We start from the raw sequence: 24,352 nt of genomic DNA, 5'->3' as shown, positions 1-24,352 counted from the left end.
TACGCATAATCAAGTACATGGTCTTGCTTTGCCATGTATAAAACCCATCACCATTAAATCTTGAGATGACTTCTACATGCTCCATGATGAGAAGGGGGTCTTACCTTGAGCCTTGATTTTAGTGCTCAAGCAGTGTCTAACCCTTTTTACAATATGCGATGATGCCCAAACTTAAAGGCTAAATGCTTAATGTTAATGCAACAAGTGTGAGTGTTCAAGAAGAAATGGCAGCATGTGAACAAGGCCTTAGGCGAGTTTAAGTGTGAATGCACCTTTAGGAGACGATAAGGTTTGAAATCCCTTACACCATACAAAATAAAAAAATTGAGGCTCTATTTATTACCACCCTAATCAGCAGCATTGGTGGGCAAAATGCAACTACTACCGGCTTGCGGCCTACAGGACTACATACATTGACTACTTGTTCCTCTTCTCACACCCAGCAAATAGTTGGCTCCTTGCTCCTCTTCTTACCCAGCAGAGAGTTGGCTCCTTGCAAAATAGATTGCAAACACTTCTACAGTGTCGAGTCCTTGCTCCTCTTCTCAACAGACAGATGCTTCAAGCACATGCTATTGACTACTTGTTCCTCTTCTCACACCCAGCAAATAGTTGGCTCCTTGCTCCTCTTCTTACCCAGCAGAGAGTTGGCTCCTTGCAAAATAGATTGCAAACACTTCTACAGTGTCGAGTCCTTGCTCCTCTTCTCAACAGACAGATGCTTCAAGCACATGCTATTGCTACATAATGCTAACGGCGGTTGCTAACAATGCATAAGGCCACCTGCTGGATGCTAAGAGCAACTGACGGGCATTCTTTTGTTGCACTGTTTATCTGTTGATGTTGCACCAGTCAACCTTATGGCCTTGTAAATTTTTATAGTAAGCTACCTTAGCCAACTCTTTAAGCCCTTTTGTATAGCACTTTGTGCAGTGCTTTCCTTGATGAAGTGTGCTTTCTCACAAACTAAAATAAACACTCTACACTAAAAGCTTTATGATGAACTGAGTTGTTTGATTAGTGTTGACTATTAAAGGCTATGGAGATGCATAGAAGAGAGTGGATAAGAGAGTGGATAAGAGAGGGTTAGTGAGGCCAATGAAGTGTGCTTATTGTGCAAGAAAAAAATGTATGAAAAAGAAAACTAATACAACCCTAATCTTCCTCCACCTTGAACAGTAGCACTTCTATTTGGTGGCACCACTTTCCAAGAGTGGAAGAGAGAGAAGGACCTAACCAATGACCTATTAAGTCGAGTCTATCCATCCCGGCTCTGATACCATGTTGAGAAACATGGATCGAGAGCTAAGCTAAGCTATGATGGATCAAATAGAATGCTAAACATGATTACTTAATCAAATGGCAAGACCAAAAGAGGTAGACAAATATGAACCAAATAGACTTACTTGTTGATATTCATGCTTGAGTTAAGTTGATGTGATACGTTGCTTGAAAGGGACCCTTTTTACATGAGGAGAGTACAACAAAGTTATGATAGCTCATGTGGGATAACTTGGCTAGGTGACTTGGCACTCTAGCATCACTCATTTCAACAGTTTGGTAGCTGGCGCACAGTTTGGTAGCTGGCGCACTGACATATCTTCACCAGAGATTCTACAGCTAGACTACAGCGGACTAGTCCACATCTACCCACTTCTCTTAGCATGTTCACATTATGGACCGCTTGTATATACTCTATTATGTGTGTTAGTCACTTTATCTTCTTTGTAGAACTCTTAGCATGTTCACATTATGGACCGCTTGTATATACTCTATTATGTGTGTTAGTCACTTTATCTTCTTTGTAGAACTCTTTTGTTGTGGGAAGAAAAAGAAGAAGAATTTTCAACCTCTCACCTTGTGTGCTCTCTTCTAGGGTCTGTGTGAGTGTGTATGTGCTTGCAAGAGCCCTGCATCTTTTCATGGTATCAGATCCTGGTTCATGCTAAGGGCTGAGTAGCAAGCAAGAGAAGCACAGGAAGCGGTACGAGGGTACGAGCTTCATCTACTCTTCCCCCTTTGTGTTGGCTACTACACCCTTGTCAGGAGCTCTTCGGGAGGCACCGACAAACAAACTCCAATTGAGGAGCTTTCTTCGCGGAGCAAAGCTATAGGGAAATTATACTATCTGTTGGATGATATTTTTTGGGCCAAAAACGTGCTTTGGGCACATCTGGACGTCCATTTTTTAGTTCGTAACCTTTCACCCAGCACTACGAGTAAGTTTGGATTCTCTGGAGAACTCTATTTTTGGAACTACATGAAGGACGATTGGTTGTGCAAACACTGTGTGTGCTGAAAAGAGGTCTCAAAGTTGCCATTGGGTCTATGTATGCAAAGTAAGGTCACTGGTTGTGATAATTTAGGTGCAGTATAGTACCGTTGCTATGCAGAGAATATAGTAGTTTGTGCAGAGAATATAGTAGTTTGTGCAGGTCAAGCAAGAGTGTTGTTACTAGTAAATCTGTGTTGCAGAAAAGATGTCAAATGATGGAATAAACCAAATTGTTGCGGAGAAGCTTGATAAGAACAACTTCCATGCTTGGCGGTTTAGATTAACAAGTTTCTTGATGGGAAAAGGTTACTGGGACTATATTGAAGGTGAACATGAGGAGGCACCAGAGATACCAGAGATTAATCCAACTGCTGCTGCAGATATAAAAGAGTTCAAGGATTGGAATCAGGGAACAAGGAAAGTCATGTATTGGCTTTCTATTAGCATACAGGACACTATGATTGGGCATATACAGGATGCCAAGTCACGAAGGAGGCATGGGACACCTTGGTGAAGTAGTATATGAAACCAACACCAAGGCACGAAAAATTGAGTTGAATAATGAGCTTCATAGTATGGAAAAGAAGAATATGTATGTGAATGATTATGCTTTGAAAGATCAAGGGCATTGTGAAATTCCTTGCATCAATTCGTGTTTCTGTTGATGATGATGATAAGGTGGAGGTGTGTCTGCATGGTCTCAAGCCACAATACAAGGCGTTCAAGACATCTAGACTTGAGAGAACATTCCCAACTTCACAGATTTGGAGAGAGAAAATTTCTAGAGAGAGATAATCCAAAATTGAGATATTTTTGGATATAAAAATCCTCCTAGTGTCTAAAATAGTTTCCCCTGAGACAGAAATTCAAAAAGAACTTTCCAATGTGCATTTGGAATTAATTGAAAATATGTATAAAGGACCTTAGCCTAAGGGTCAAGATTTTTTGAAAATTTTGGATTATGGTCCAATTAAGGTTCCTATGGTGGATAAAAGAAAATACCCAAAAATGAGTAAATGCCCACATAAGATGAAGAGTTGACTGAGTACAAGGTTTATTAGTTAAAAACTATGAGATATTACTAAAAAAATGAGATATTTTGGTATAATGATACATTTTTGACACCTTGGTAAGGAGAAGGGGGGGACTTCAAGGATGCGCCTATTTCATACATGTGGTGGAGTTTTTAACTCAAAAAATTTGTGATATTTTTATCTCTCCTCTCTCCTGGATCAAACCAAATCAAAAGGGAGCCAAACAAACTAGGTCCAAATCTTGTCCAAATTCAGCCAAACTAAACCTGGAAAATTCTAGAACCTAGTTGGACTTGGTTAGAGGCCTCCCTCACCTATAACTAGATCCTTAGTCTTTTGTAAACAAATCTGTGAACTATACCATGCCAGTATTACATTAAAATAATGATATTTTTTATTATCCCCCTTAAAAATCCTCTACTTTTGGAGAGAGTGGAGCCTCTCTCTCTCTTCAACCATCCTTGGAGCTTTCCTTTCAACACACTAACCAATTGATTGGTTGGGGGCTTCTTCTAAGATAGAGAAGCAAGCAAAAACAAGAGGTAAAGTGTAATTTTATGGTTTTTTCTCTACTATTCTCAATGTTTTCACTTCTCAACCCCTCTCAATCTTGAGAAGTTTCTAAATTAAGTGTTTATAATGCAAATCAAGCTTTTCTTAAGAGTTATAATGAATAATTAAGAAAAGTTTACATTTATGCTTAATTAAGATACTTTTTATGTTTATCTCTCTCTCCCCCAAAGAATAGTCATTCCTATGACCAATTCTCTATTCAATTGAGGCTTCTCATGGAGAAATTCTAAATTCACAAATCAAACTCTAGGCTTGTGAAGCTAGAGGTTAAGAAAATGGTTTTTTATACTTATATGCTAGTAAATTATGGTAATCTTATGAGTTAAATCCATAAATTGGATTTAAGATTAAAAGATAGTTATACTATCATAATTACATTAATAAGTCTTATTCTTTTCAAAAATATTAAAAATTATCAGTAATAATAACAGCGAAGCTATGGCAAAAATTTTAAGAAATTGATACATAATTCATTCTTATGCATAACGTGAAAAGAGGACTTCCTACCATATTCTAGGATTGAATATCCTAGGCTAAAAGAATGATTTTCATCACATTCAATGGAAAACTAATTTTTTAGGTTTATGTATAATTAAATAATTAAGAAAAGAGAAAATTATGATAATTTTATTTAAATGATTAAAAAAAATTTCCATGACATATGGAAATCAATCATTTAAATAGGAAGAGTGGAATTCTTAGCATATTGGAATTAATGGATATTTTATTTAAATTCAAAGAGGAATTTTAAATAAATTTATTTTATGCATGAGAAATATTTAAATGATAAAAGAGGAATTCCCATGACATTTGGAATTCAATCATTTAAATAGTAAAAATGAAATTCTTAGCATATTAGAATTAATAGATATTTTATTTTAGATAAATCTATTTTATGAGAAATATTTAAATGATAAAAGAGGAATTTTTATGACATTTAGGATCAATCATTTAAATAGTAAAAGTGAAATTCTTGGCATATATTTGATGATAAAAGAGGAATTCCCATAACATTTAGAATTCAAGAAATTAAATGTAAAAAGAGGAATTCCATGATATTTGAGATCCAAGAAATTAAATGGGAAAAAGAGATATTTTTAGTATAATTCAATTTATGAATATTTATCAAAAGTGAAAATATGGGTAGAATTGATTTTTGTAAAGTCCATGAATTCTTTTATTCAAAAGAGGAATATTGAATATAATTCATTTGAAAATTTGAGAAAGAATACGGAAATAGCCATCGAGAAAAAGAACCTTTATCTAAGCCAAACAATTGGTAGAAATTTAGAAAAAAGTCCCATTATCGGTATATCAAAGTAGGAAAAGCTACTAAATGGGAATAAAATATGAATGGGATGCGATAGGATGTGAATGGATGTGATAAGATGTAAATGGGATGTGATAGGATGTGAATAGATGTGATAAGATGTAAATGGGATGCGATAAGATGTGAACGGATGTGATAAGATGTGAATGGGATGTGATAAGATGTGAATGGGATGTGATAGGATGTGAATAGATGTGATAAGATGTAAATGGGATGCGATAAGATGTGAACGGATGTGATAAGATGTGAACGGATGTGATAAGATGTGAATGGGATGTGATAGGATGTGGTGTGATGAAAATGAATGTGGATGAGATGTGAAGTAAATGGATGTGGATGTGAATGATGATATGAGAATGAGATGAGAGGATATGTGAAAGGGTGAGATGGGAAGTAAATGGATGTGGATGTGTATGTGAAAGAATGTGATGTAAATAGATGTGGATGTGTATGTGAAAGAATGTGATGTAAATGGATGTGGATGTGTCTGTGAAAGAATGTAATGTAAAGGGATGTGGATGTGAAAGTGATGTGGATGTGGATGAGATGTGATGTGCTAAAAAAAGATGTGGATGTGAATGTGATGTGGATGTGGATGAGATGTGATGTGATGTAAGGGGATGTGGATGTGAATGTGATGTGGATGTGGATGAGATGTGATGTAATGTAAAGAGATGTGGATGTGAATGTGATGTGCATGTGGATGAGATGTGATGTGATGTGATGTAAAGAGATGTGGATGAATGTGATGTGATGTGAATATATGTGGATGTGAAGTGATAGATGTGAATGTATGAATAGATGTGGATAGTTGTGCATGTGAATGATTGGATGGATGTGGATGAATGAGATGGGATGTGTATGAATGAGATATGATATGGATGTGATGTAAAGTGGATGGAATGAATGAGATATGATGTGGATAGATGTGGACGTGATGTAATGTGAATAGTATGTATGCGATGGAATGGGGATACAATGAATGTGATGAATGTGAATGGATGTGATGTGATGTGAGTCGGGAAGGATAAGTGTGAATGGGTGAGATGTGATGTGAAATGGATGTGATGTAAATTGGGATAAATGTGCCTATGGATGATATGTGATGTGAATGGATGTGATGTGATGTGAATCGAGATAGATGTGAATGAATGAGATGTGATGTGAAATGGATGTGATGTGATATGATGTAAATTGGGATAGATGTGAATGGATGATATGTGATGTGAATGGATGTGATGTGAGGTAATGTGAATCAGGATAGATGTGAATGAATGAGATGTGATGGGATGTGAATCGGGATAGATGTGATGGGATGTGAATCGGGATAGATATGAATGAATGAGATGTGAGGTGAAATGGATGTGATGTGATGTGATATGATGTGGATCGGGGTAAATATGAATGGATGAGATGTGAATGAATGTGATGTGATGAGATGTGGATATGGGTAGATGCGAGTGGATGAGATGTGATGAGTATAAATGTGGAAAGATGTGATGAGATGAAAAATGATGTGATTGGATGAGAATGGATGAAGGACGATGGGAATACATATGATTGGACTTGGATTAAGTAATGTGGATTAATGTGGAACAATGTGGAAAGATGAGAGTTTGTTATAGAAACTGTATTTATGACCTGTTTTTAAATGATTGTTTTATGTCACGAATGCTGGGGAAGCATTCGTGACCGTCTTGTGAATGAGTTCGTGGAGACCTAAGTAATAAAGTTGCAACAACTGACGGAGAGTCAACGGAGGATGTCTCACGTAGCACAGTCAGTCGATTTGACCAGCCTCGATTCGATTTAAATGGTGAGCTTCCAATACGGTGCATGAGGGACCAAGGAAGCGGCATGTGAGTGAAGTGCTAGGTGACCTGCGAAGGATCCTAGAGGGTGCTGACCATACAGTGCTCGGGCTTTGGGTCGCCGAAGATACCCATGCGTGCGTCGAGAAAGAAAATGGAACAAGGTGTTAGAGTTGTTTTCTGAACTCGGGCATGGATCTGGTTGATTGACCTTGCTGGTCCTCAAACGGATGAGTCCATGGCTCTTTTATATGGATCTGTTGGTTGATCTTGTTGATCTTCAAGGGAGAGTCCATCTGGATTTTCTTATGTGATTATATTGCCAGGTACTATGAGCTAGGAACTATTGAAAAGGCCCCTGTGTGGACAGGTGGTGAGCGTTCTAGTTGCCAATGATGCCATAGGTACACCGATGAAGGAATGATTGGAAATTAGAATTCAACCGGATATTTTGGAGGATTATGATCAGTGATACTATGATTTCATTAAAAGATTATTTTAAAGACAGATGAATTTGTGAAAAAGGTAATTTCATATTGGGTGTGTAAGTGGTGTGACTATCTTGAAGTTTACATGAAGCGCCAGTAGGGGGCCTTGGAACTCTTTTCCCTGGTACCCGTGTGACAAAACATAACCAAACTCCTAAATGCTCAATTCTGTTATGGTATGATAGATTAAGTAAATCCCGGACAGTCCTTGTTCTATGGACAAGAATCAACGGTTGTGCCTCTCAATAAGGAAAAAATCATTGGTCTCTATGATCCAAGTGCAAGTCTTTTCCTTGATCTGACCATGTGACTTACGGGTTTGGTCGGATTAGTTTGGTTAGTGATGACCTTGACTACGTTAGAATAAAAATATCGTGGAGGAATCGCCCGTGCTTTTTGGGCGAGGGAAGTTTTTCCGGGTTCGGTTTTGGAAGAACCGAGGGATTAGTCTCTTGTCCGGATATCCGTGGGCGAGGCCCCGAGTGAGAGGCTCTGTCCCGCACAAGAAGTGCTACTTTCATTGCTAACACCCCCGAATTCGTTGCGTAGAGGGGGCAGGGATCTTTCAGCTGGTATCAGATCGAATTGGCTAAAGTGGATCAACCGAGAAGCCAAAATTTTATGAAGTAGTAGTAAAAGGTTGTAATTGTGTGATGAAATTCATACAAATTGATATTCAAAATGAAGATTCATAAATAGGTAATTGGGTCTTCAAATGGAAGTACCGCAATTGTATGGAATCCGTGACTTGCTTGAGACCTAGACATGATGGTTTTACCTCATAATTCCAAGGACCGTGACTACCCGTATATACCGAGGATATAATTGCAGCTCTTTTACTGGCAGTATATATACGAGTAAATCTAAGACCTTGAAATTATAAGCAAAAATGCTATCCAGATGATGAATTCAAATGCTAGTTGATATGATTTTAGAATTCTGGTTGAGAATTGATGAGTTGATTTGGATTCTGATTGAAAGATGATGATTCCTGAATTCTAGTTGAAAGAAGATAAGTTGAACAAAACCACAATGAGGACGAATGGGATGAATCCCAGTAATGATGTTAATAACTGGAATGGCAATAATGACTTAATCACTATGAGATTAGTGGATTGTGCTGACAGATTGCTACTGTTAACCCTTGAACCAATGGATCAAGTTAAGGGATGACAAATTGAAAACCTGCATAAATGAAATTCCCGTAGAGGAATGTTCAGATGAAATTTTAAGCCTGATAGACCATTACTATGTTAAGAATATGAATGAATTATTCTCTAATAATGAGTTCTGTATGTTCTTCTGTTAGAAGGGATCTTTATTCCAGGATTCTGAGGGGGATTGACCAATCTAAAGAACCCCAAAATCAGTTGGATCTAAAGTCGGAATTGAATTATAAACAAAGGGACTTAACAAGAATTTTCGTATTGATAGGGTCATGGATCGAGATCGTTGTGGTAGAAATGATAACCCCCAACTCAATGAGGAAGAGCTCGACTTGGATGTTTGTAAAACTCTTCATAGATCGCAGCCTGGACCTTTCAAGGGTGAAGGGGAAAACTTGGGCAAGGCTGTGGAGAAGTGGATCGAAGCAATGGAAGAGTACTTCGATGTCACCAGGTACAATGAGAAGAGTAAAATGGCTCTTGCAAGGCTGAAGATAGTAGAAACAGCCAGAGTGACATGGAGAAACCACTGCAAAACGAACCGTCTAGATCAGAACACCCAAACATGGAATGATCTCAAAATTTACCTAAGAAAGAGATTCTATCCTCCCGACTTTTTGAAAACAAAGATGAATGAATTCTTAGAGTTGACCCAGGGGAGTAGAACTATTGAAGTGTATCACCAAGCGTTTGCTCTCCTCCTCAAGTACTCGCCACCGTCAGATAAAGAACAGCTGATGGCCAGGTTCATTCGGGGACTGAATGAACCTTTGAATATCCTAGTGAAGAATACCAAGCCAGTTTCCATGGCCGAAGCAGTGCGGATGGCAAGGGATTTCACCAAGGCCTTTGATGTCAAGGTCCTGCCACCGTCGAAGCCAGCACCATCATCTTTCAAAAGTTTTTTAGCTCCGGAAGGTGATTCCAATCTTCCACCGCCTAAGAGACAACAAGGTCAAGCTCACGTTATGGAGAGTTCTAGAATGGAAGAAAGGTCTTTTTCTCGAAACTCAATCCCCTGGAATTCAGCTTCAGAAGTTCCACCCTTGAACAAGGGAGTGAAATGTTATAACTATCAAGGATTTAGACATCGCAATATGGATTGCCCAACTCCTTTTGGATCAAGGTTTTCAAGGCAGGGGAATTAGGGACCAAGATTCCAAACTCCAGCTCCTTCCTTCCAGAGTAATCACGTTCCTTCTGTCAAAATCAGGGAAATCCCAGAGGAGGTAGACCCTCTAACCAACCCTTAATTTCAATCCAAATTAATGCAAGACCTCTGTCTCAGAATAGGGGAAGTCAAAGAGCGATGTTCCCAGATCGGTCGTCCACTTCCCCAAGGCAATAACACTGGAAGGGATAGAAGAAGAAGAAGATGATGAAAGAGATCATACTCCACCTGCGAGATGAGGACATATCATGTTTTTTAAGTGGGGTAGGATGTAAGATTCCTCCCTCCAGCTTTTGAGGTGTACAGGTGTAAGTACCTCCCCTTCTGATCTTGTAATTATTCCCCTCTCTGAAATAGAAGAAAGATCCTGTTTTACCCTATTTTGACCTGGAGAGAGAAAATGTCTAGAGAGAGGTAATCCAAAATTAGGATATTTTTGGATATAAAAATCCTCCTAGTATCTAAAATAGTTTCCCCTAAAATAAAAATTCAAAAAGAACTTTCTAATGTGTATTTGGAATTAATTGAAAATATGTATAAATGACCTTAGCCTAAGGGTCAAGATTTTCTAAAACTTTTGGATTATGGTCCAATTAAGGTTCCTATGGACAATAAGATTAATCCATGTGTGGGGAGAAGATAAATCCAATGAATAAAATAAAATACCCAAGAATGAGTAAATGCCCACATAAGATGAAGAGTTGACTGAGTACAAGGTTTATTAGTTAAAAACTATGAGATATTACTAAAAAAATGAGATATTTTGGTATAATGATACATTTTTGACACCTTGGTAAGGAGAAGGGGGGGACTTCAAGGAGGCGCCTATTTCACACATGTGGTGGAGTTTTTAACTCAAAAAATTGTGATATTTTTATCTCTCCTCTCTCCTGGATCAAACCAAATCAAAAGGGAGCCAAACTAGGTCCAAATCTTGTCCAAATTTAGCCAAACTAAACCTGGAAAATTTGAAAACCTAGTTGGACTTGGTTAGAGGCCTCCCTCACCTATAAATAGATCCTTAGTCTTTTGTAAACAAATCTGTGAACTATGCCATGCCATTATTACATTAAAATAATGTTATTTTTTATTATCCCTTAAAAATCCTCTACTTTTGTAGAGAGTGGAGCCTCTCTCTCTCTCTCTCTCTTCAACCATCCTTGGAGCTTTCCTTTCAACACACTAACCAATTGATTGGTTGGGGGCTTCTTCTAAGATAGAGAAGCAAGTAAAAACAAGAGGTAAAGTGTAATTTTATGGTTTTTTCTCTACTATTCTCAATGTTTTCACTTCTCAACCCCTCTCAAGCTTGAGAAGTTTCTAAATTAAGTGTTTATAATGCAAATCAAGCTTTTCTTAAGAGTTGTAATGAATAATTAAGAAAAGTTTACATTTATGCTTTAAGATACTTTTTATGTTTATCTCTCTCTCCCCCAAAGAATAGTCACTCCTATGACCAATTCTCTATTCAATTGATGCTTCTCATGGAGAAATTCTCAATTCACAAATCAAACTCTAGGTTTGTGAAGCTAGAGGTTAAGAAAATGGTTTTTTATAATTATATGCTAGTAAATTATGGTAATCTAATGAGTTAAATCCATAAATTGGATTTAAGGTTAAAAGATAGTTATACTATCATATTTACATTAATAAGTCTTATTCTTTTCAAAAATATTAAAAATTGTCAGTAATAGCAGTGGAGCTATGGCAAAATTTTTAAGAAATTGATACATAATTCATTCTTATGCATAACGTGAAAAGAGGACTTCCTACCATATTCTAGGATTGAATATCCTAGGCTAAAAGAATGATTTTTATCACATTGAATGGAAAACTAATTTTTAAGGTTTATGTATAATTAAATAATTAAGAAAAGAGAAAATTACAATAATTTTATTTAAATGATAAAAGAGAAATTCCCATGACATTTGGAATTCAATCATTTAAATAGGAAGAGTGGAATTCTTAGCATATTGGAATTAATGGATATTTCATTTAAATTCAAAGAGGAATATTAGATAAATTTATTTTATGCATGAGAAATATTTAAATGATAAAAGAGGAATTCCCATGATATTTGGAATTCAATCATTTAAATAGTAAAAGTGAGATTCTTAGCATATTAGAATTAATGGATATTTTATTTTAGATAAATTTATTTTATGAGAAATATTTAAATGATTAAAGAGGAATTCCCATGACATTTGAAATTCAATCATTCAAATAGTAAAAGTGAAATTCTTTGCATATTGAATGAATGGATACCTACGACATGAAAGGAGTTCCAGAAACTCCTCAAAAAACATTTTCTTTCTTTGTAATACAAGACTAAAGCTCGTCAATGATGGGATACTTTATGTGCCAGGTCGAGAAAGAGAATGTTCAAGCATATATCGATAAATTATGGGATATTCTACTGCAAGTTTAAGTGATTAAGGTCAAAGAAAGAGAGCAAAGAAGAAAATTCATTGCCAATCTCAAGCCTTCTATTAGGGCCGATGTTAATATGTTTCATCCTTGTAATCTTAATTCTGCTATGGATCTTGCTCAAAATTTTAAATACAAAACTTCTACTTCTAGAGATTCCAAAATGTAACAAAAGTCTTATATGAAATATTCTAAACCATCTTTCCTTCAAGCAATTTTGATAAATCCAGGATACATAAGGGTAAAGATGTAGTCAAAGGAGATGTTTGCAAAGATAATAACAACATACCCTTAGATGGTCAGCTAAAGAATCATATAGTCAGGTGTTTCAAATGTCACAAGGAAGGTCACCTTGTACCAAACTGTCTAAACAAGGAAGGTCACCTTGTACCAAAATGTCTAAACAAGAAAAAAAATGCGCACCTATGGCTCGTGTTAACATGGTTAATGAGGATGACGACGATTCATTCAAGTAAGAGGGTAATTTTGATCTTGACTATTTGAATGAAGGTAAGATTCCAATTCATGCTTTATTGAGAATTCAAGGGAAAATAAAAGAAAAACCAATTTCTATTTTGCATGATGATGGTAGCTCTCATGATTTCATTTTCGAAAAGGTATTAAAAGCACTTAACCTAGATGCATCGTACTCTAGTCATAAAGTGAAAGCTGCATTTCTAACTAAGTACAATTTCATTTCCGAAAAGGTATTAAAAGCACTTAACCTAGATGCATCGTACTCTAGTCATAAAGTGAAAGCTGCATTTCTAACTAAGTATAATTTCACTAAAGACGTTAAGAATCTAAAACTCAAAATGGATTCATTAAAAGGAAAGAGAACATTTCTAGCTACTCCTTTTTTGCAAGGTGTTGATGTCATTTTAGGAATGCCATGGAGACATGAACATGATCCTCAAATTGATTATGGCACCCATACAATATGGTTAATGAAAGATGACAAAGAAATTTATCTCCAATGTCAGACTAAGGGTGACTTAGGTCCTCTTTTAACAAGATAAAAGAGCTATAAGGAAGAAATTTTTTATTCTTGTCAAACCAACTTAGCACTTAGGCCTGTCATGATCCTTTCATTTCTAAGTTCTCTGACTACTTTATAGATGACTTACCTCCTGGTTTACCTAAACCTCATCTAGAAGATCATAAAATTGAAATAATCCATATAATCTCTCCACCATCATGTAAAGCTCCTTATCAACTTAACATGCTTGAGCTAAAAGAGATTCAGAGACAAGTAAAAGAATTGTTAGAGAAAGGACTGATTAGACCCAGTAGTTCTCCATTTGGTGCTCTAGTTCTTCTCATTAAAAAGAGGAATGGGACATATCAAATGTGTATTGATTATTTTACTTTAAACAAGATTACTGTCAAGAACCGATCCTATACCATGAGTGGATGACTTACTAAACAAGATCAAGGGAACACAAGTTTGTAGCAAAATCGACAAGTCCGGTTACCATCAAATTCGAATGGATGAAGGTGACATTTTCAAGATTACCTTTAGAGCCCAAACTGGTCATTTATAAGTTCTTAGTTATGCCATTTGGTTTAACTAATGCCCCAGCTACTTTCAATAAAATTGTAAGGACCCCGACCCATAGGGCGGGGGAATCCTTTTGATAGGCGGTTAAGTCTCGTGTTATTTTCCGATTGACGACACCTCGATCTCGTAGAAATACGAGGTTACGAGCAAACGGACGGACCTAACTCTATCTCGCAGGGGAAGCGTAGTCATCCTAAAGGAAACCAACACGAAGTGTGCGTGGAGATGGAACAAGACCCACACTTGGTTCAAGAAAGCCAACGCCTTTTTCCCCCCGTATTTCATGAGGCACGGCCACTGGCTCGGTCCCCTAAAACAAGTCTTGTTCGTGACTCTAGTATTCCCTAAGTATCGTAAGTTACGACTAGTAGAAAGCTACCCGACTGATCGGGTCCACCCATCCATAGAATGGTACCGTCCATAGAATGGTACCGTCACACAGGGCATCCATTCTCCCACTTTCCACACACTCACCCGTTCAATTGTTTTCTAATTACGTCCTACCACACTGTGAAACACTTAAAAACAAATTCCTTTGTTAATTAATTACACTTGATTCCTTAAAAGAAATCTTCCTTAGCACAACATTGAAATCAACAAACATACTTACAGTGAAAAATATTTACAAAGACCCTGGAACCGGGCCGATATTCCAATCCAAACTTCATGTCCAAACCATAACCATAACCATAACCATAACCACAATCCAATCACAACCACAACCACAACCACACCGATGATCTAGAATTCGATCTTCCAGCCTCAACCAGCTGGGTAAACCTCACGGACCGTCTCCCCTCGTCGTCGTCAGCCAGCCGATGAGGGCCAAGCCGTCCTGTCACCCCCTCAGGTACTGCCGCTTGTACCAAACCCTCTCGCCCTTCGGAGGGGACGTCTCCTCATGAGGTGGGGGTTAAGTCACCGCACTATCCTGGACCCACAGAACTAGGCAGCATATATACATCACCCTGGTGGTGAAATCCAATTCCCAGTGGCATAGGAGGGGATTACCCTGGGCCGACCCCCGGCCTCGCTATATCCTCCGCCCGGCTACACAGGCAAGCACGGAGTTAGCTAAGGGGGGGAGAAGCTATACCTGCATGTTAGCAATAAACCAGTAGTGTATCCAATAAAAAGAGACATAGCCTTTATTCAATGAATTCACACATTAACAAAAACCATCGTTTCGGAAAGACAATGATTCAAAAGCAAGATTATTTTCTTATAACTTTACTGAAGAGTAACCATAAGGTACTTTAGGCCATCTATACTAGGGGTTTAACCTTAGTCCCTTTCCTATTATTTCAAATCTTTGCATTAAGCTTCATAAGAGAGAATTTTACTTAAACTTGTTAAATGACCAACCTGGTTATCACGTGGTTCTTCAATTCGGTGGCGTTTCGGCGCCATAGGAGTACTAGAGTTTTAAGAGGATAGAGAGAAAACGGGGTGAATATAAGAGGTTGGGAGCGTGGAGAGAAAAGAGAGAATTCTACTGGTTCAAACGGATTCGAAAACGGAGTCCGTTTGGGGTAGGAAAAGCTTGTTGGGCTTATGGGTAGGAACGACCTCTTAGCCTAAGTTTAAGTCGCCGCATATGGGGGGGAATTGAGAGGGTGTCCTTAACTTGGAGAGCTCTTGAGAAGAGTGTACGTCTAGGGAGGCCTAGGGAAGAGTAAGGCAAGGGTTGGAGGAGAAGCACACTTTAAGTCTATTCACACGGGGGGGGAGAAGAGTGTAGGACATGTCCTAGAGCTTGAGGGAGGGCTTGCGTGTAGGGCCTTGCTGGGGGCTTGTCTGGAGAAGGGGGCTGGGAGGGTCCTTTTATAGGTGCTGGAGGGTGGACGTCTGGGTGCGGGAAGGTGACACCTGGGTGGTGTAGGTGTTCGGGAGAGAGTGTGGGCGTGAGACACCTGGGGGTGGAGGTGTCTCAAGGAGAGAGAAAGTGTGACACATGGGGGTGGAGGTGTTCCCAAGAGAGAGAGCGCGACACCTGTGGGATAGAGGGTTCTGGGAGGAGGGGGTACGTGTAGGGGTGTGCTGGAGGGTGCGTCTAGGTCGTGTACACGCTTGGGTGTCCCGGGTGGATTGTCGGTTTTTTTCACGGGCGACGCCCATGGTGGGGCCCACACCGGCCGCCCGTCGTCCCGAGGGGTCAAAAAAAAATTTTTGACGAAAATGTCCGACCTTGCCCCGTGACCATGGGGGCGTGTTCCCTTCATTGATTAGACGCCTGGATAGTTACTATTTTAGGTCGGAAGTTCGCAGATTAAAGGCTTAAAAGCTTAATTAAACCCATTCCGGGTACCCGTTTTTAGTTCAGAAAAAACTATTTTAAGCGTAAAATTACGCGTAGCTTCCAAATTTGGATTCAAAATTACAAATTTCTAAGCAAAAATGGCTCATTTTCCAAAAATAGAAGTTTTTTTATCGTAAAAATGACAAACTAAGTTATATTTTTCAACTCTGAAGCAAGTACATTGTTATTTACAATGGGTATGTTACAAAAATGATGAATAGAATATTCTTGAAACATCAAAATTTTATTGTAGTGTTTTTTGATGATATCTTAGTTTTCAATATGAATCGTCAAGAACATGAACAACATTTGGAAAAAGTGTTCCCACTTCTTTGAGAGAATCAATTCTATATCAACCCCAATAAGCACAAATTCTTTCAAGAGGAAATTGAATACTTAGGACATATTGTTTCTATTAATGGTATTCGAGTAGACCCCAAAAATATCAAAAGCATGTCTAACTAGCCCAAACCACGTGATATTCATGAACTCCAATGTTTTCTTAAGTTGTGTAGCTGCTATAGGAAGTTTTTTAGAAATTTTATATATATTGTACATCCTTTAACCAAACTCTTTAAGAGAGCTAGACATTTTGATTAGACTAGTAGACATGACCACTTCTTCTTTGAGCTTAAGAAAGCTTTGACTCATGCACCAGTTCTTACACTACCAAATTTTCCAACTACCATTTTTTGTGGTAGTTATTGATACAAGTGGACATGGTTTTGGTGTTGTTCTCATGCAATATGGACATCCCATTTCCTATGAAAGTTGTAAGCTTAAACCAATATAAAAAATTTATAGTACATATGACAAGGAATTAACTATTTACGTTCACATTAAGACTTTGGAAACATTATCTAATGGGATCTAAATTTTTAATCAAAATAGAGCAACAAGGTATTCGTCATTTGTTAACCAAACTCTTGATTTTTGACAAATGGACTTCATTTATCCAGAGTTTCCAACCCATGATTCAATATCAACTAGGAAAAGAAAATGTTATGGTAGATGCTTTAAGTAGATGCCCTAGTGTCCACAACATCTATGTGATTCAGAATGAACCTTTGAGTCACTTCATCATAGGTTTGCCTACTACATCCGGTCATAATAATGACATGATTTTGACTATAGTGGAACATTTAAGTAAGCAAGATTATTTTTTATTATTTCTTACTTTGTAAAGAAAACATTGACTTCTCTCAGCAAGCTGTGATTATGTTTATCAAGCAAATCTTTGTACATCAAGGGTTGCCAAAAGTCATTGTTTCTGATAGAGACGCATTGTTTTTTACAGACTCTAGATTCTACAGTAATTTTTGGATCACTCTTTTCTCTTACTTAGGCACTACGATAGATTTCTCCCCATAGCTTTCCATCTGGAAACGAATGGATAAACTGAGGTTACAACAAATAGTGCCTATCCCGACTACTAGACTTTCCCACAAAATCAAAGTTGTGGATCAATTTATTATTGATTTTGTGGGAAAGTCTAGTAGTCAGGATAGGCACTATTTGTGATCAATTTATTATTGATTTTAGTAGTATTTCGAATTATGTAAGAAGTTTTATTGCACATGCTCAAGAGCATGGAGATTATGTACTTTTGAGAATTAAAAAACGTAAACTTAAGAGTGTTGAGAAATTTCCAGTTGTTAAGCTCGCCCCAAGATTTTATGGACCTTTTAAGGTGATTCACAAAATTAATGATGATGCATACATACTAGAATTATCTTCTCATTTTAGTAGATTCATTTCATGTGAGTTAACCTTTCAAGGGATCACTTCCCACTCATCCTATGTATGAAGATCTGCCTCTTATTGAGGGTAAGGAAGAAGTTTTGATTCTAGATACTATCATCGATCAACATATTACATCAACTCGTACTGGAAACCAATATATCAAATACTTTGGTAACTTTTTGAAATCATCCTCGTAAAGATGCAAGATGGGTGCTTGGGAAATATTTACGTGCCTTCCTTGAGATCCTCCATTCTTTTTCGCAATTGAGGGAAATTGCAAACCTAAGCAAGAGGGAATACTATGAGAATGTATTTTAAGCTCTCTTAAAAATATTATTCTACCCTCTTAGATAATTTGGGGACACTTGGATTATCTTTGGATCATGCCAAATCATGTTAATATCATGGGTGATGCCATTATAAGTATTAATATGTTTGGTGTACATTGACATAAGTTTGGGGCCTCCAATGTTTATTACAGTTGGTTTGTATAGAAGGGTGATTCCTGGGTTACTTACGCCTACTAGCAAATGTATGTGTGGTGATAGTTTTTATACTTATGGAATATTTGTTTATCAATTTATCATTGGTTATTTTATAGGTGAATAGGATTCAGAAGATTGAGGACGATGCACAATATTATTTGTTAACAAACATTTTTGTAAACAAGCTTTGTATATATATGTGTTAACTTGTGCACATTTTGATTTGCCAAGATTTATGAAGCTTAGGCTTGAACTTTAATACTTTCATAAAGCACAACACGCCTTAACCCTAGCCTCAATTTATGGACACTCTATTTTGAGCATAAAAGAGTGCCGTGTAAGGAAAAGCACCTTTTTGTATTTTTGGAGGCTATGGCCTATTCTTGTAATAAAAATTACGTAAATACTCATGTGTGGGGAGAGGCCACACACATGAGGGGGAAAGATTGCACCCACTGTTGAGTCATTTTAGACTCAAGAGAAAATTCCCAACTTTACATATTTGGTGTGAATGATTGTTGTGAAGAAAAGAGTTGAGCTCGTGTATACAAGACATTTCATGAAATATGAAAAGGGACAATCCCATTTTTCTTAATTGAGTTTGCCTTCTCTCTCTCTCTCTCTCTCTCTCTCTCTCTCTCTCTCTCTCTCTCTCTCTCTCTCTCTCTCTCTCTGATTTGAGCTTATGGTTGCTTGCTTGCTTGTGTTTTTGCTTACTTGCTTTGATTGTTGGTGTATGCTAGTAGGAATGGTAGTGCTCTCCCTTCTCTTCTATTCTACCTTCTCATTGCTATCTACCATGTCCCATTTGCATACGATTGGCATGAGGTAGAGGTTGAGCTCTCCATAGCTCCTTCCCTCTTTCTCACTACCTAGCATTGGATCTCTTCTTGGGTGACACAAGGAGAGTGTGGAGTGAGCTCCTATCGACTTCACATCGAGGAGTTAACCCTCATAGGGTTGGCCAAGTGCTATCCTCCATATTCGAATCTTGTATTATTCCTTAACATCTTTGGCGCCGCTGCTGTCGGGGAAGTCATTTGGCTTAAGGTCCTCTAATCAATTCATTTGCTAGAGTCTTTGAATTAGCCCGGTTGGATTGCAAATCCACCGGCGGTGGGTTGATTAACCTTGTTTTGTGTTATTTTTTTATGATGATTACCTGGAACTTTGGTTGTTAATCGAGCATTGGAGCATTCAAGTCTTCACACTGATAGCGAGAGAAGCAAGTGAGTGCCCTTACCTTGCCATTACAATTCAAGTAAATCTCAAATTTCTGTGTTTTTTCTTTATGTTTTCATGCCAGCTTAATTTTCAAATCAATTGCAATTTGTTAGCTTAAATCGTACATTATAGGCATCAAAAAGTAGCTTAGTTTTCAAATCAATTGCAATTTGTTAGCTTAAATCGTACATTATAGGCATCAAAAAGTAGCTAGAGACTAGCTCTAGCTCCTCATTAAAACAAAAACATAAAAAAATACTAGGAAGATACCTGAATTAGCAAATGATTGAAGAAAATCCCAAGTGAAACTGCATTTTGCCAAGCTGCTCTAAGAAGCGAACTTCCATTTGCTTATCAAGCCACGGCCATGGCAAATCTGCCACGTCCTTTCCTTCCATCTGTAGTAGTAAGATCTCCTGCCTAGAAGTGGCAGAGGCATTAAAAATAGAATAAATGCACTTAATTGGGCATAATTTGCATTGAGGTGCGTTCAATCTAGGGGGATTTTGTATTGTCAAACCTACAGCCATTTGAATTTTGAAAATTCCTAGTTCTAGCAGTGCCATGGCCATTCCGTAAAAGCCACATCCATTTCCCTTCTCATTTGCAAAGCAAAGGCCCGTTCTTGCTGCTCTTAATTGTAACTACCCCAGGCGTTCCACATCTGCCATGCTTACGTCTTTTTCTCTGACCTCTAAATTTGTAAGCGAATGCATGTTGCTTCTCACCAGAAGCAAATGTTTGTTCCACTCAATTTTTTGAAGCAAATTGGCAAGGTTGAGAGCTTCTTCATCTAAAGAAGAAGATTTGCTATGTCTTGTTGCCCAGGCCAAAGAAACCCATTGACACCCACCAACAGCCTACTCCTAGCAACCCAAGAGTTGGTCAGAGAATGCCAAGCGTAATTGGAAGATGACCCTCCTACCGCATACCTTGAGCCATGCCCATCGATCTCAAACTTGAGACCAACTAAGGACGCTCAAGTGTATCTAAGAGAGATTCCATACCAGCTACCTCACAAAGGCAAACAGAAGGCAACATCTTCCACTACAATAGCTACTGCCCAGCAAAGAGATAGGGTGGTTTAATATCTAGGAAACCTAGTGGATGAACATCTTAGGGGAACAAACATGAAAATCCCTCTTCCCATCCCTTATACACAAAAGAGTCCAAGGATGAGCCAAACTAACCTTTCTCATGAGATAGCCCCAAATCCAAGAGACATTGTAGGTCTCTATTCCTTCCTCTCTTCTCAAGTCCAAGTCCCTATCAGCACTTTACTCCAAAGTAGCCCAAGCTTATGGAATGACCTAAAGGATTGGATGGAAGGATGCCTCAAGGCAGGTATACACAAAACCATGGAGCCTGACAGCTCTAATGAATCTCAGAAATAAGAATTTTGCATACCCCTTAAGGTAACTGGAACTCCTACTGTCCGAGTGAACAAGCTAGGACAGTACTTCGAAGGTGATGAACTCAATGCTACTTTGCCGATAACCTTCGAGGGCCACCAAGTTATAGCAATCTTGGACGGTGGAGCAGGTGTAAGCATTGCTACAAAGCAATGCTAGGAGAAATGGGAAGCACCTGCCTTGGATGACACTAATTTGTTGGTTAAGTTCATTGATAGAGACACAGCTAGACCCACTGGTCTACTAAGGGAACCACTTACCGCCACACCTTTGTGGTGATGAATTCTAGATGTCAACCAATCTCATATGACTGCATCCTTGGCAGACCATTTATGAGAGAATCTAAAATGATTCATGATTGGGATACTGACCACATATACATTCAAAGAAAAGATCTTACATTCAAGATCAATCTACGCACGTGGAAGGTACGCCCCATGAGCTGTAGACCATGGAGAGGACTCAGTCACAACTATGCGATCCATAGCAATCCATCTATGACAAACATGCCACAAGAAACTTGAGGATGAAAAGGAGAGTGTGGGTTGTTTACCTCTTCTAGACCCTGAGAGAACTCTGAGAACTGGATGTATATCCTTGCTACCTTGGACATTCTACCTAGAAGAACTGGTACAAGGTTTGCCCCATAGCAGTAGACGGGTAGATCACATCTCTATACATGCTCGGTTCAACATACTTGCCCGATGTTGCCACACCCAAGAGCTTAAACAAGCTATTAGAGCAAAGCCACCACGGAGTACACACTGCCATAAAACACACAAGCCTGAGGGATTCCCTAGGCCAAAACAAAACGTTTTTTTAGATGATTCAAATATGAGGGCGCTCTAGAAGCACATGATCATTTTAATGAAATGTGTCAAAAGGAAACTGCCAATAGCTCTCTTTTGGTCCACACTACCAGTGCACAGCCAACAGAACACACTAACCCAAACTAATCCCCAAAAAGCTTTGCTGCTCCACGTGCAAAGCACGTAACAAGAAGCTAGCACTTCAAAAAAGGAAGCCAAAAGACTAGTTGACAAGAAAGTGCTAAAGCCGAAGAAACCAGACAAGTACCTAAGCATTTTAAGACCTTCTAGATGGCCGACTCATTTGTTCAATATGATTCGGCAAGGAAGTCCAGCACTTTATGGGACAAGTCAGCTACTATCGCCGATTCATTTTTATGTATGCTGATATCGCTCAACCTCTTTATGGACTCCTCATCGTCTTTGTGTGGACTCATGAATGCCAACAGGCTTACACTATGCCCAAAAAAGCCTTGGCAAGTGCTCCAATTCTTAGATCCCCAAAGTGGCATATCATCTTTCACGTCCACATCGACCTCAACCATTGCCAATGGATGCGTGCTGGCCCAACCAGGAGAACATAAGATGGATTTTCCCATCATTTTTGCCAGCTGCCAACTTAACCAAGCTGGAAGGAACTACACCACTACTAAAAGGGAGGAATTAGCCATGGTTTACACTATTAAGAGTTTCAAACATTATCTTTTGGCAACCAAGTTTATATTCTTCATAGACCATTAAGCCCTCTAGTACATTCCTTATCACAATAATAGTCCAGTAGACCGAATTTTCTATCTGAACAGTCCATGGAAATTTTTCATTTATGTAGATTTTTAATTTGTCCTCTTTTAACTTGATCCACTGGGTCAAGTGTTAATAGCAGCAATCTGCCAACACAATCCACTAATTACATAGTGATTTGCTGGAGTCATTAACGTCATTCTAGCTACGAACATTATCACAGGCCAGAACGATATGTCTTTCGAGACGGATCAAAAACCATTTGGCTGAAATATGTGGGGGTGTTATGGAAGCACATGATCATTTAAATGAAATGTGGCAAAAGGAGATTGTCAATAGCTCTCTTTTGGTCCAATCTACCATCGCACAACCAGTAAAACCCACTGACCCAAACCAATCCCTAAAAAGCTTTGCCACTGCACGTCAAAGCACGTAACAAGAAGCTAGCACTTGTAGAAAAGGAAGCCAAAAGGCTAGTTAATGAAGAAAGTGCTAAAGCCTAAGAAACTAGACAGGTGCCTAAGTATTTAAGGACCATCCAGATGGCCGACCAATTTGTCCAATATGATTTGGCTCAAAGGTCTGATAGTGGGCAACCTGGACCTCATATGATGGTCCAGGCAAGGTTAAAGAAATAAACCTCGCATGCCCGAAGCTAGTACTTAGAAGACATTTCAAAAGAAGAAGAGACTAAGCTCACTGCCCTATTGACTGAGTTCCAGGATTTCTTTGCTTGGAAGTACACAAACATGAAAGGTGCACCCAACATACCATTCCCATGGTTGATAGAGCCAAGCCTGTCAAACAATGACCTTACCCAATGAACCCAAAGTACTCCAAGATGGTCCGCAAAGAGATCAAAAGACTCATTGACGCTGGATTCATCTATGAAATCGAGCATACAGAGTGGGTATCACCGATCGTGATAGTGCCCAAAAAGAACGGTAAAGTCAAAGTGTGTGTCGACCTCAAAAAGGTCAATGCCGCCACCATCAAGGAGCACTGTACCCTACCCTTCACAGAACATGTGCTAGAGTGAGTAGCAAGAAAGGAAGCCTAGAGCTTCCTCAACGGATTCTTTGGTTATAATCAAGTGCTGATTGATCCAAAGGACCAGCACAAAACAGCTTTTGTCATTGAGTGGGGCACCTATGCTTACCAAGTCATGCCCTTTAAGCTAACCAATGCCCCCGGAACCTTCCAACGTCTTATTATGTGCATAGCTTTACAAGGAATATCTGCAAAAATTCCTTAAGGTCTTAATGGATGACCTTTGTGTCAAATCCTCCTATAAGGAGCACCTTGAATGCTTGCGCTGCCTAGAAAGGTGCAGGCTATATCGCATCTCGTTGAACCCACTGAAATGCCAATTTTGGGTTTGACATGGAGTGATCCTCAGACACATCGTCTCCAAGAAGGGAATCTCAACCGATGACAGCAAAGTGCAGCTCATCTTAGAGCCACCACCCACAAACTTCAAGGGACTCCATCGCTTTATGATATCGCTCAGCCTCTTTATAGACTCCTCATGTCTTTGGGTGGACTGATGAATGCCAAAACGAGCTTACAATATGCTCAAAAAATCCCTGGCAAGTGCTCCAATTCTTAGATCCCCAAATTGGGATATCATCTTTCATGTTCACATCGATGCCTCAACCGAGCCTCGGTCTTTTCTAATGGATGCGTGTTCGCCCAGCTAGGAGAACATAAGATGGATTTTCTCATCAATTTTTCCAGCCACCAACTCAACAAAGCTAAGAGAAACTTCACCACTACTGAAAGGGAGGGATTAGCCATGGTTTA

The sequence above is a fragment of the Cibotium barometz genome, chromosome 3 (assembly GCF_041138505.1).
Source record: "Cibotium barometz isolate CiBa-2024 chromosome 3, ASM4113850v1, whole genome shotgun sequence".
Lineage (NCBI taxonomy): Eukaryota > Viridiplantae > Streptophyta > Polypodiopsida > Cyatheales > Cibotiaceae > Cibotium > Cibotium barometz.
This window is presented reverse-complemented; position numbering follows the sequence as displayed.